The sequence below is a fragment of the Neodiprion pinetum genome, chromosome 2 (assembly GCF_021155775.2).
Source record: "Neodiprion pinetum isolate iyNeoPine1 chromosome 2, iyNeoPine1.2, whole genome shotgun sequence".
Lineage (NCBI taxonomy): Eukaryota > Metazoa > Arthropoda > Insecta > Hymenoptera > Diprionidae > Neodiprion > Neodiprion pinetum.
Window position 1 is genome coordinate 38,835,615 of NC_060233.1, and position 12,545 is coordinate 38,848,159.

At 45.1% G+C, this 12,545-nt stretch overlaps 1 protein-coding gene across 2 annotated transcripts in view; it reads right to left on the reverse strand.

Annotated features, from left to right (window-relative positions):
- LOC124213268 (uncharacterized) overlaps positions 1-10,428 on the reverse strand; it is a 108,036-nt gene extending 97,608 nt beyond the window's left edge. For both annotated transcript variants that reach the window (XM_046614407.2, XM_046614406.2), the window contains exon 1: positions 10,066-10,428. The gene's annotated coding sequence lies outside the window, so the exon portion shown is untranslated. The remainder of the gene's footprint in view (positions 1-10,065) is intronic.
- Positions 10,429-12,545: the final 2,117 nt, after the last annotated feature.

The following is a 12,545-nucleotide window of genomic DNA, read 5'->3' on the forward strand; positions in this document are numbered from 1 at the left end:
GCTCGTTTCTATTTTCACGAGTAAAAAACATTCCGTAACCGATAAAATCAAAATTTTCCAGGTTTTTCGCGACTCGCGGGATATCGAAAAATTTTTAATAGTCAATCTCGCGTTCGCAGCGAAGGTTCGCGATATTTTGCTTGTAATTCAATGTAACGGCTGAAACGCGAGCGGAAAAAGTAGAGCCTGCTTAAATTCAACGCCGCTTCCGGCACGTGAACAGACGAGAAAGTAGGGAAATTTAATAATTTTCGTACGCATCGAGCCCTGGCGTACGTAAACTTTTTGCACATAGATTAAAACGTGCGCCGGGAATTTCCCTGCTGGCGAATTCCCGGGTAGGAAAACGGCGATCAAGGGATGAGAGGCGATCAGGCAGGGGTTACGAATCCGGGGGAAACCGCCCCTGAATCACTACGAGGAGGATCCTTCCTTTGCTCCCGCTAAGCTCCTCCAAGGACTCGCTGGCGAGGCGCGGAGGCGGAGATGAGGGCTCCTGATTTCTCGTATAATATTCCCCAAATAGGATCTTTCTTTCGATCCCATCGCGGCATCCACGCCGTTGAAACCCCTTCAATATCCCATCCCCATTTTATAGCGGAAAACCCGGGAGCTCGTAATTCGGCAGGATAACGTGCCTCGGACTCGAACACCGACTCGTTGAATTTCCACCCTGTGTTGGGTGTTCGCCAGAGTTTTTATCCGAGTCGAACGCGAGTTATTATTTTGCAACGTTGATTACACACGTCGATTGCCCGCACGTTGCACGGTTGTGAGAGTGGAATGATATCCGTCGATTCGAATTTTCGAATTCAATACAGATATGCCAATTCTGAATAATTTCATGATACTTCGTGCTTTAGATTTTCAATTTTTTATCTGTGCGCAAATATGATGTCTTCGGCATCTCGAATTACCGAAAAATCTACGGAAGAATAGTTTGGCAACTAAGAAACTTAGCGAATTCGCCGAACCTCCGTTTTTCATACCATTATTTACGACGAAATAACAGAGAAACCGAGTTCAGAGAACAATCGGCAGAAGAACGAAATACTTGGTTGAAGTTCGCGTGCCGCCGGGGGGAAAGAAACGATCGGTGATATCGGAAGATATAAAAGGTATAGGCGGGAAGGAAGGAAAGCCTTTGAAGATGACATCCGGAGAGGTTGGAGAAACGCGTTAAACTTGACAAACTTGTGAGCCCTCGCTTAATTACATCGGTATGGAACGTTTTACAGCGTCATCTTGCTGAAAGGGCGGCTTCCGTGCGAGAGAAGCAAAGACGAAGTGCCTTCATAAAGGAATACGGTGTACTTTGCTTTAAATTAGGACACTTAGGGGGTTCCCCTGGATCCACTGGATGTGAAGGTATGCGTGTACCGAGACATACTCGACATCCGCTACGCCATAGGCTCGAGGTACCGACTTGAAACGACACTCAACCCTGCAGGGTGGGCCCAGTTGAATATCCCGCGTCGGATTTCAGCCCTGATTTCCACGTAAAGTAGGTGAAAATGCTCGACAGGTAAAACCGCCAACCGAACGAAACTCGCGTGCTTTTTGTAATTACATTCAAGGAACCTTTTCCTCGCATAGAGCCCAAAAATAAAATATTGACAATTTCATTGAAGACGGTTTGGCTATCGTGTCAACTTTGGATACTGGTGCGTTCGATTGTTGCGTTTATTAACATTTCAACAACGTTAATTTACGTTTTCCGGTGAAGCACGATTTCAATAATTTGGACGTAACCATAATTTTGCATACCTACAACTACGCGATTTTTAGAGAATCGATTAACAAAGTTACGTATTTGGCGCTGATGAAAACAACGGAAAAATGTCATTGCTCGAATATTGCTGATAACGGTGAAATTTTTTTCACGGATAACAAAATTATTCCTCGCATCTTAAAGAGATATTGTTTCAATGAAATTTCGTTCGGTTCCCTTTAGTCCCAGCAGCTTACGAATCGTTACTTCTCGTTCGTAATCCGACACTCTTTTGTTTCGAATCTTCGAGAGACTGTGCAACCGATAATCCGACACTTCTTCGCCTGTATGCGATAACCCTGAAAGAAATTGAAGCTGATATTTGGGTTGGCAGGACCAAGAACGCGGCGCGAAGATGAGAACCCGCAATTCGAGTCAAAGGTACGAAACGTTGAACATGTTCGAGACGCTGGAGAGGCTGAAGGGTTCGGAGTGGTTGGTTCTAGTGGTTACAACTTGAACGTAGGCACAATACCGGGATGGACAATGTCGGGATTACACCGCTCACCCTATCTTGCATTGTTGTTTGACCCCGGACTACGTTCGGAAAGCTTCCCTCGGGGGTGAGCGATACTCCGTCTCTCTCCAACGACCGTGACTCCGATCCCTCTTCCATAGTGGATTCCCGAACACTGCCCGGGCCGTTCGGAGGGCCAGTGAATTATGGAAATGTGTCAGCAACACGGGAACGGCGTGCTGACCGAGCTGCGAATTGATCTTCGATATCGGCCGGTCGTTGCGCTAATTATTTTCGACCCTTGGCCACGACGCTTAAATTCTTGCTCACCGTCTGACGGCTGATCGACGGAATGTCTCGAATTCCACTGTCTTCGCGCGCTGTCTATGATATTGCGATAAAAATGCAATCGCTCCCGTTCCATTTCAATTATGTCCCGGTAAAAGGAACCCTCGCAAATGCGGCGGCCCGATCGTTCAACATCCCGTCTGCCCGATTTCCATTGTCCACATCTGATTTGAATTCATACGATAGACTCGCTCGTTCGTTCGTTCAACGCCCCGGCGATACGAGCTTTCTTTGTTAACGCCCCGGATAGCAAAGAATTCTGTTCTTTTACTCGCGCCTAGAACTGCCTGCAAAATTTTCTGCAGCGCTAATTCGGAAAGGAGATCGGTAAAAAGGATAAATACAAAAGAGAAAGGTAGAGAAAAAACTGCAGTCGGTTTACCAGGCTGGATTGGTAATAGCGGACCAATTTCAAGGTATGGAGCTTTCACGGATCTTCCGCGTGGGTTCAAGTCTATAAGGCAAAGGTTTCGGCCCCCCCAAAAGACGCAACCTGCTTTGTGTCACAGAAACGGTACCGCGACGCATAATAGGTGAGCAAAAAACAGCATGCAAAGGCTTTGGTCTAGAGACGTAGCGGAGCTTTCAGACGACACCCGGCTGCCTCGGGCAAAGGACGTTAATTAACTCGGCGAGATAATTAGGGAAAGATTTATACAGCCCGGCTGGAGGGATTTGAAAAATAAAAGAGTTGATGGCTAGCTTGATAAGCATCTACTCGGAAATTTACCAAGCCGCTTCTTTATACTTTATAATGTATAATAAGCTTTATTGAAGATAGGCGTCTAGTATTTTGCACAACATCGCAATCTCCCAGCGTAATTGCTCACTCGGCGAAGCTATGAAAAAAACCTAATTCAATTTTCTGTGAGATTCAATGTAAAGAACGAGCTAGTGTCTCGACTACTCAACTTTCAGTTCGCTCTATCAAATTCCGAGATTTTCAATCTAAATATTACAATGACCATAATTTAACCGATGGTATTGCAAGTAGCAGTAGTAATGCTATTTTCAGGTACATGCGTTTACAAATTTTGTAACGAAAATGCGAGGGTCGATTTAAACTATTAAATTAATAAATAATAACACCTTTAAACTATTTCTCGAGATACAAATGCTACAAAAACGGAAATGAATTTTTTTTCTTCTACCCGATTATTTCCTGCTAAGAAACCTTCGAGCAGAACTGAATATCACTTGTTTTCGTACGCTCGTCGGGTAAGAACGTTGAAACTGTTCGTTCAAAGCCAGGGGTGTAAAAAACATTGTGAATTCACGTATACCTACTTAGTCAACTTTTTCACTCAAGCGCAAGTAAACGTTTCCCTCCAGGGCGTTCTGGCGTGGCGCGATACAGGATATCACGGTGTACGACCCACACGTTACATATACGTACATTGTAGACAGGTATATAATATCTTGCACGCTCTGTGTATCCTGGACAAGTACTTAGGTACCTAAAGTTACGTGACCCCGCCGCCTTGCGCCAAGGCAGCCACTAGACTCTGCTTTATATACGCGTAGTTTTTTTTTCTTTCCTTTTTTTTCATTTCTTTTTTTTTTTTTTTCTTTGCTGGAAACAAACTTTTCCAATTTATTTCTCTCATATAAGGCCTTTAAAGTCAAACCTTGTAAACCTTGCCCTAGGAGGATGGTCGGTAAGTGTCGCAATATATCAAATTTTATTGTAATCCACAACACGGACGCGGACGCGGGTTCAACCCATGGATAGAATTTCACCCCATTCCGCGATACCTGCGACCCCGGACTATTCCGAAGCTGGAATAAGAAGAAAAAAAGATAACGTAACGTTTTCAGCGTATGGAGTGTCGGAGAATCTTCGAAACTGCGCTGCTCACGCGGTATGTTATTTGACAGGGAAAAAAAAACGCTTTTTCGATTTTCAACGCTTCCGGAGAGTAAAGCGGGCCAATTTGTTTGGTCTTCGCGTACACGGAGCCGGTAAATTATACCGTACTGATCTATTCTAACGTAGCCTCTGGGTAATCCCGTGGGAGTAGTGATGGCTGGCTATACCTGAAACCTGCGACAAGCCGCGGATTCCCTCGGGTAGAGCGCTGCGAGGCTGAAGCATTTATAATGCAGGCGAATTCGACACCCATACCGATGCGTTTCGACGCCGTTTCTGATTTCTATACTTTATGTCCTTCACTTTCGAGCCGCGAACATTCCCGCGGATGACTAACGCTGGCGTAACACGCTTTTCTATTGAAATAGTGAAATGTTTTACATTTCGAGAAGTGATTCGAAGGAAAATCTTGTCAGCGGAGATATGCCGCCGAATATAGCGCAACAAATCAACCGAATTCTCCGGCCGAATTGAAAAAGTCATAAACGAAACGAGATTTTTTTCTCCAGTCTCGAGACAAACGAATTCGAGGATTCCGTAGATTCTTATCCGGTCGTTTCGCGAGAAACAATCCGTGACTTTGCAACCCTGAGAGAAGTCCATGAGCGGATTGGCTCGAGGGTCGGTGGGATCGGGATACGAGTAAGGAAAAAGGTCCAAAGGTGCGTGTATCGCTGAAAGGAAACACGGGAATCTTTGGTGTACATGCTTCGTGCCCGAGAGTATTCGACTCGCTAAATCCCTGAAGCAAAAATGGTGCGAAGCTGTCGGCGAAGGATGGGAAGTACCTGTGTAACATACCTATAACGCGGGTATAACGGGACGTGAAAACCCGAGGGAATCGAAACGCTGCGTCGACCTTACAGAGTACAGCTCGTAACTGCATAGCGGGAGAAGCTTCTATTTCTCCGAGGATGGAGACTCTCGAGGTTCAGACTCGTGAATAGCGAACGAGTGGTTACTGACTCGTTTTAAAATCTGAATACGTTACAGACACCTCGGGAGCGACAATGCGACGCGATGATATCCATCTCGCATCGCGCTGTGAAGTCGCTTCGACGCAAAGCGATGAACGTGAACTTGCATCCGAAGAATGTATCAAAGACGATACTGCAGCCGTGCAAGTAGCGACGCGATTTCGAATCGCAATCGATGAGACAACCCGCGATCGACGATATCGAGAATTCGTAACGAATATCTTGGAAACACGACTGGTTTAAATAACGCGAATAAAAAAGTCGATCTATAGAATTTGAGAAAAAGGAAAAATGACGGACTTGTAACTCGTGTGCGATAAATTGGCCGTAACTCAGCCAGCTGGGCCAGATGTGTGGTTACGAGGAATGCATCTACAGGCATGCGTGGTAATACGGTGAAATATCGGCCGGTGTTCTGGAGCAGAGATCAAACTGAGACTCTGCCTGTATCCGCACCCTAGTAATCGTTGTAATAGAGAATTTAATAGAGACTCTGGACTAGACTCGAAGCTCGAATTTAAGCTCGCAGTTGTTGGCTTTCAATTAGAACTACTTTAGGGGGTGAAACGGGGTTGCGATTGGAGGGTGCGGCTTCGGTAGACAAAATTAACTCGATGTAAAAGGCCCAATGCCGGAGTTAACGAACGATTTTACCAGAAGCGAAAGAGAATGGTTACGCCAACGCCCTCGAACGATGGACACGTGGATCTGCGGTCCGCGTTTTGAATCATTGATGTGGTAAATTTGGCGACAAGGACGAAAGCTCCGCGGCTCGGATTAGCGTGACAAAACGGGGAACGAAATTCCGAACAGTTTGGAAATTTAAGAGGCTGTTAACGAGTGAATTTCCGCCACACTGTCGCCGTCTACCCAAAGCGGGTGTGTGACAATTGTCGACGATTGTCGCAGGCTGTTGCCGCCCAAAGTGCTTTTACGTAATGCAATTATTCTCCCGGTGTAGAGTCGCATAAAAGCATAGCTGAGGATGAAAGCTCCGCTAGTTGAGACGCTTGTTACCTCGGATTATCCAATTAGGCGGAAATATTATTGTGAATTAGTGCAGCGCGAAAGCTACGGATTGAAACTCGCTTCTAAGGGATATAAATACGGGAATCGACTGCTTCAATTTGTACGATGAAACCCGAAGGGGGTTCAAACAATACAGATAATTTCTGCCACGTTTCGGCGTGACTCGGAACGAACGGATTCTCAGTAACCGAGAATTTTCACACTCTCAAATTCGCGGATTTCACGGTTCGCGAAGCATTTATACCCACCCGGAATTTCAAACACCTTTCAAATACTTCGGAAGCAATAAATATCCCCTCGTGGTAGAACAGCGCGCGAATTATCGCCTTAGAAAATAGTCGACACGGAAGTTTCTGTTAAGCTCACACGACGATAAAAAAGAAGCGTTATAAAATTTAAGCCGATCGACTCATTTCCACCGCCAATCTAATATATATAATCCCGCGGCCTCAATCAGGAGCTATAGTTTTCTTCTCTGTCGGAAAATTTCATACGGGATTTGAAAAAAAAAAAAAAAATAACGAAGAACGTGGTTATCGGGGGAAAAAAGTTTTTTTCTCGCAAGCACAAAATGTCGGCTCTTGTTTTTTCCGGCAAACAAAAAGCTCTCAGAACGTACCGAAACTGTGTCGCAACAAAGAAACGCTTTATTCTCTGTGATGCAGAATTGGGTGGAAAGAAAAATATCCAGTCTCTTTCTGTCTATCCCATCGCGTTGATGAAGAGAGACTTCATAAAGGCGACGGAACAGGTCTATAAGCACGAACGGTGGTAAAGCTGCCGAACAAAAAGCTGCAAACAATTCGAGACAGGCGTTGAGAGAACTTGGCCAATTCGACTTGTCTTCAGCTTTTCAGGTCGGAGGCTGTTTCCACTCGTCGTCAAGCCGTTGGCGAGCTATCGAAGCACGTCGATAAGAATCGTACGTCAAGTTGCATAAAAACTTTCAGCTTGTCAATAAACGCCGGATGTATCTCTCTAATTCGAAATTACTGTATCGAGAGAAATTTTATTTTTATTTTTTCAAGAGTATAGGCCAACAAAGACAATATAACTCGCACAGGCATCGCGGATCCCACGGATTTTTATGAATATTGCTTGACAGTGTGACGGCGCGTTACGAACTTTTTCTCCCGAACCAAAACGACTATTATTCATCTCGACGAACATGTAATACCCGCCCCTGTCAGCGCGGCTTTGCAATTGCAGTTTTATTTATCGGTTTCGCTCGGGGTGATAATTTTACAAAGCCACGACAAATGGCTGTGGAAGTAAACGCAATACCACAAGATCCTTAAAACACCGGCAAGGCGATAATACTCGGTATTAAGGGCGACATTACCGACGAGACTGTAGCGGAAAATGGAGCAAAAATATTCTCTCTGTATCATAACTCTCGTTACTCGATGGACCAAACGGAAGTTAATAATAATAACAGAGTCGTCCGGAGATTCTGAAATTGAACAAGTTTTCTTTCAGCTTCAAAAAACGTTTACATACACAGTCGATTGAAGAGTTGCAATTGTTCTTCGCGTTAACGAATTGCGATTTACCGATCAGTAGAAAAAATACTAGCACATCCGACAGTAAAAATGAATGCTGAAATTTCGAGCAAATCGAGAGCTTTTTTTTGGTCTACACAGCTTGCAGCAGGTGTGGACGAATTGCTTTAATTCCGTAACGTAATCTGGGCTTCGGGAACAAAGTTAGTCTCTCAGACCTGACAATCCTATTCCACAAGACGGGTTTCAGGCCCCATCGATTTTCCGGTCGATTCCACCCATTTAATTCTCGATTCAATTAATCCCGAACTATCTCACATTGTTTTCTTCGGATCTATTACACCCGCCTGGGTGATCTTAGCGGCGGTATATTGCTCGATGGAATTGGGAAAAATATGTGAAAGTAAAAGTATCATACACCGATGGTAGAAACTAACTGAGGAAGTATATTTATGCATAAAAATTACACAGTAAAAAGCAAAAGTTGGCTATCCTTCGTCCTCTAACAAGCGAACGAGCAAAGTCGTGGCAATTCTCGAAATCCAAGATAATTATCCAACTCTACGCCGTTTGACTATTCCGTTAACAGTAACCACCTCGCGCCGGTTTGCCTGCATGCAGCTGTGAGACTGAAACTTTGGTTTCGCTTGACTGATTGCCAGGTTGATTAAATGGCTAGAGTTGGCTCGAGTCGTGCAACTGAAAACACTGGTTGAAAATGTTCCCTATAGGTGGTAATGGAGAGAAGTTGCGAAGAGAAAGAAAAAAAAACGTGAAAATACAGGCAGGAAAACAGAAATTGGAGACAGCGGAAAAACAGCATCCGTGACGCCGGGAGGCAGGAATCTTGTACTCGGAATGAAAATTTCCAATTTCCCAGAGACCTGCGAGCTGAGGGTAAACGCGAAGGGAGCGAGTCAAGTTAGGCCGAGCTTCCGTAAGAAAACGATTAGATTACAACGGCTTACCCGGTTTGTAGAAGGATCCGGGACTTCTTAGCGCCGGATGTTTTTTCACGGAGAGAAAGAGAAAGAGATCCGTGTCATCGGGCGACGGTTTAATATCAGAGAAAATCAATGCTTCTAGCCTGAGTCAGTTTGTCGCACAGCAAGCGGTCGCCGCCGGTTGAGTCGGAAAGGTCGAAAAATTCCGTCGACCTTACAATTAGTGTCCGCATTCCTGAATGAATAATTAATGCCGTGACATTTGGGCGTTTAACAAACCCAACAATGGACCGAGAACACAAAAGCGTGTGTACATACACGTACATCTGCTGGGATACTTTGCTCGTATCGGGGACAAGCCGACGATCCGACACCCCGGCATAATTTTCTCTGTCTCCGAGTAGCGCTTTCCAATTCCATACTGACAAGTGAATTTCACGAAAAATATAACGCTCACTTTTCCGCTTCGGGCTTATTTTATTTATTTTTTTTTCTTTTTTCTATCCTAATATGCTCGCCTGCTTTTCCTCGAAACTAAGCTGAAAGTGACGAATTTGTACGATCGAATTTCCAGCCTCATGAAACGCTTTGGAATTTTTCGTCAAAGGGCCAAAGCCTCGTTAATAAGTTACGTCAATTATCGAAAAGATTCTTAATTTAATTGCTCGTCGAGCATGTACTGACTGATAGGGAAAGTACCGGGTGGCGAAAATAAAAAAAAAAAACAAACTGACAAACTTTGAAAAAGTTGTAATACACCATCGGGGGGCTGAAACACTCGGAGTTTAATTTCACGCCACAAGCTTGGCCAATTAGCATTCATATCGACACGCTCTCTGAGGGTGTTACGTTTAAATTTCTTGCAATTTCCTCCACCGCAGACCACCTGCTTGTGGCGATTAGTTGAGAAACTGTGCAAAATATCGCATCGGGCAGAAATGTTCAGACTGTTGTAACATCGACTGTTTTACTTTCAACCCAATCAAATTTCTATGGTAAAAATTTTCTGGTACGAAAGCAATAGTTGTTCCGGAATCACCGTGTCCCTGTTGATATCTTAAATTCAAATGTTTACTTCTAAAAAGTCACAACAAAGCCGAAAGTGCGCCTGCTATTGCTCGCATGAAAAGCGATCTTGCTCTAGTACAATGCCAAAAATGATCTTACCAAAGCGGACGTGATCTCAGTGACAAGTTTACAAGAAGAAACGATTAATTATCCATCTTTAGCGCAGGAATTCTCCGGCGGCCTGCAGTGGGTCCGGATGAAATTTGGACCACCAAATTGTTCTCCGCATGATCGTCTGCCGGTGAGTGAATAAGGGACGAGGATGCGACGCGAGGAGACGGCCGAGTGACCGGAAGTCGTAATACCGAGTTCCGAGTTCCGCGCGACCGGGGGTGGCTTTTGAACGAGAACGCACCCTTATTGCCCGACAGCCCGCACAAAAACGCACCGCAACCGAACGGCAGGGTTAAATGTGTAACGCAGCGTAGGAAAACCCGGATGACACGCCTCTCTCGCGAGGCGAGGATATGGTCCACGAAAGGGAGGCTGAGCGACTGAGTCTCGACGTCGGCGCCACTGCGCGCGCAGTTTTCCCTCGGTGCTAGGCAACGGCGCTCCGGGAAAAACGAAAAACCGTTGTATTTTTTACGTTTCCGATCCTTCATACCCCTCCTCTTCCACCCCCCTCCCCAATCCGCCAAACCACCACGCTCCTTTTGTTTTCACTATTTTCCTCCAGCTTTATAGACGCGTCTGCATTTATTTCCTGCGGTGCAACTCGCGCCCTCGACGATCGTAAACCCTCGCTTGCATTTCACCCCCCATCGCCGCGCATCTAATTTTCAACCGATTTTTAACCGCTTGCTGCTCGTTTAATCCGACTCGATGTGTCTTTTGAACAAAGCGCGTTCGAATTTGAATTCTTGTACCCGGGTTACCGTGGTGTTCAGGTGTCGAGAGGAGCGGAGGCTGCTTTTTTTGCCGACTTCCGGTCCTGCTGACTAATTCATCCCATTATCACTGACGTGGGTTGTGAATTTCAATTTGAAAATATCAGAAGCCGGACACCCAGAGTATATCTACTCACTGATTATTTGTGAGTCTCTCGTGATTTGAATCCAACTTCTGTTTTTCGTTTATGCGCTGTAAATTCAATCTCGAAATGTAAAACGAATGTTACAGAAAAGCGTTCGTGAAACTGTGCCGTGAAAACGTGTGAATCGAACAGAAAAAAAACAACAACAACAAAAAAACAGCGAAAGAGGAAACAGAAAATTTTGGGTGAATAAAGAAAATTTGATATCGTGACGAGTAGAGAGCCTTTGTAAATTTTGCACCGATCGTCGAATGCTGCATACAGCAGCTTGCAACCCCGAGAAGCGCGCTTATGAACCGGAAGGAATATAAATTGCTCAATTTAGGAATTGAACCGCATAATTTTAATGCCTATAGCGATTGTTCGCCGAATTCTGTACAAAATTTTATACTCCAAATTCCGTAAATTCATACTGTGTTGAAAAAACAAAGCTGCGGTCACGACTCGGGACGATTTGAAATCGGCGGAGCGGAATTGGGACACGTATACAGGCTTGTTTCGCGTCTGGTATCCAACCTACACGGAATAATTCTGCAGACCACGTAACTTTAAACCCGGCGCACAGTTCCAGCGACGAAAAATATTCAGGCCTCGTAAATGCGCGTTGATTAAAAGGAAAAAAGAACACGTATGGCCGTTAAAGCTCCGGTGATGCAGTAAAGCTGTACCGCGACTGGAAGCCGGACTATCTTAGCTCGCAATCTTGCAGGATTTGTGCAGCGCGTTTTACCAGGTTCTAACAAATGTCTTTCATTACAGTTACCGAGGGCAGTTCGCCGGCTCTGTCCGCCCTTCTTAATCCCACCCTTACACAGGGGCACGTGGCGCACCCCCGACCCCCGATTACCGTAGTATTATATTTCTGATATAACCGAGGACGTAATAACCGCAGAGGTTACGAGTATATTCGAAAGAAGAACCGCTAGTGGTGGTAATATCAGCAGTTGCGCGCGAAGTAACGAGAGAGCTTTGAAAAGGCGGAACAACTTTAATCTCGCCGAGAGGAGACGCGGCGACGCTTCCTCTTTCATACCCGCCGGTTAGCTCAGCCACTGCTTTCGGCTCATTTGCCTTAATTCCCCGACACCTTGAAACAGTTCATTTCACCCCGGATCAGACCGCTGTCATCGAGCGCTCAGACTCGTCCTCTGGACCAAAACTCGGATCTCGGTTAGAGATAACGCACGGATACGAAGGATGCGTGACAAGAGGACTTTAGGTACCCAGCGCTGGATACTCGGTGGCGGTTTTTGGAAAACTGTGTAGTCGATGGCTCTTCAAATTTTATTTTACCTTTTTCCGAATTTTTCTTTTTTTTTTTTTTTTTAATGCATCGGTTCACGAAACGGTGCAACGACTGTTGGGGTGATTAACAATCTATTCCGAGAAAAGACCGGATCGTTTGGAAAATTGTTAGTATCCATTAGTGGTTACTCGGTATAAAAACTTTCACCGTAATCGTCATGCCGTTTACGGTACAGCTGAGTTTAAAATCACGCTTCGTTTCGAATCGTGGCATCGCTGAATAGAGAAAAGAGCTTTC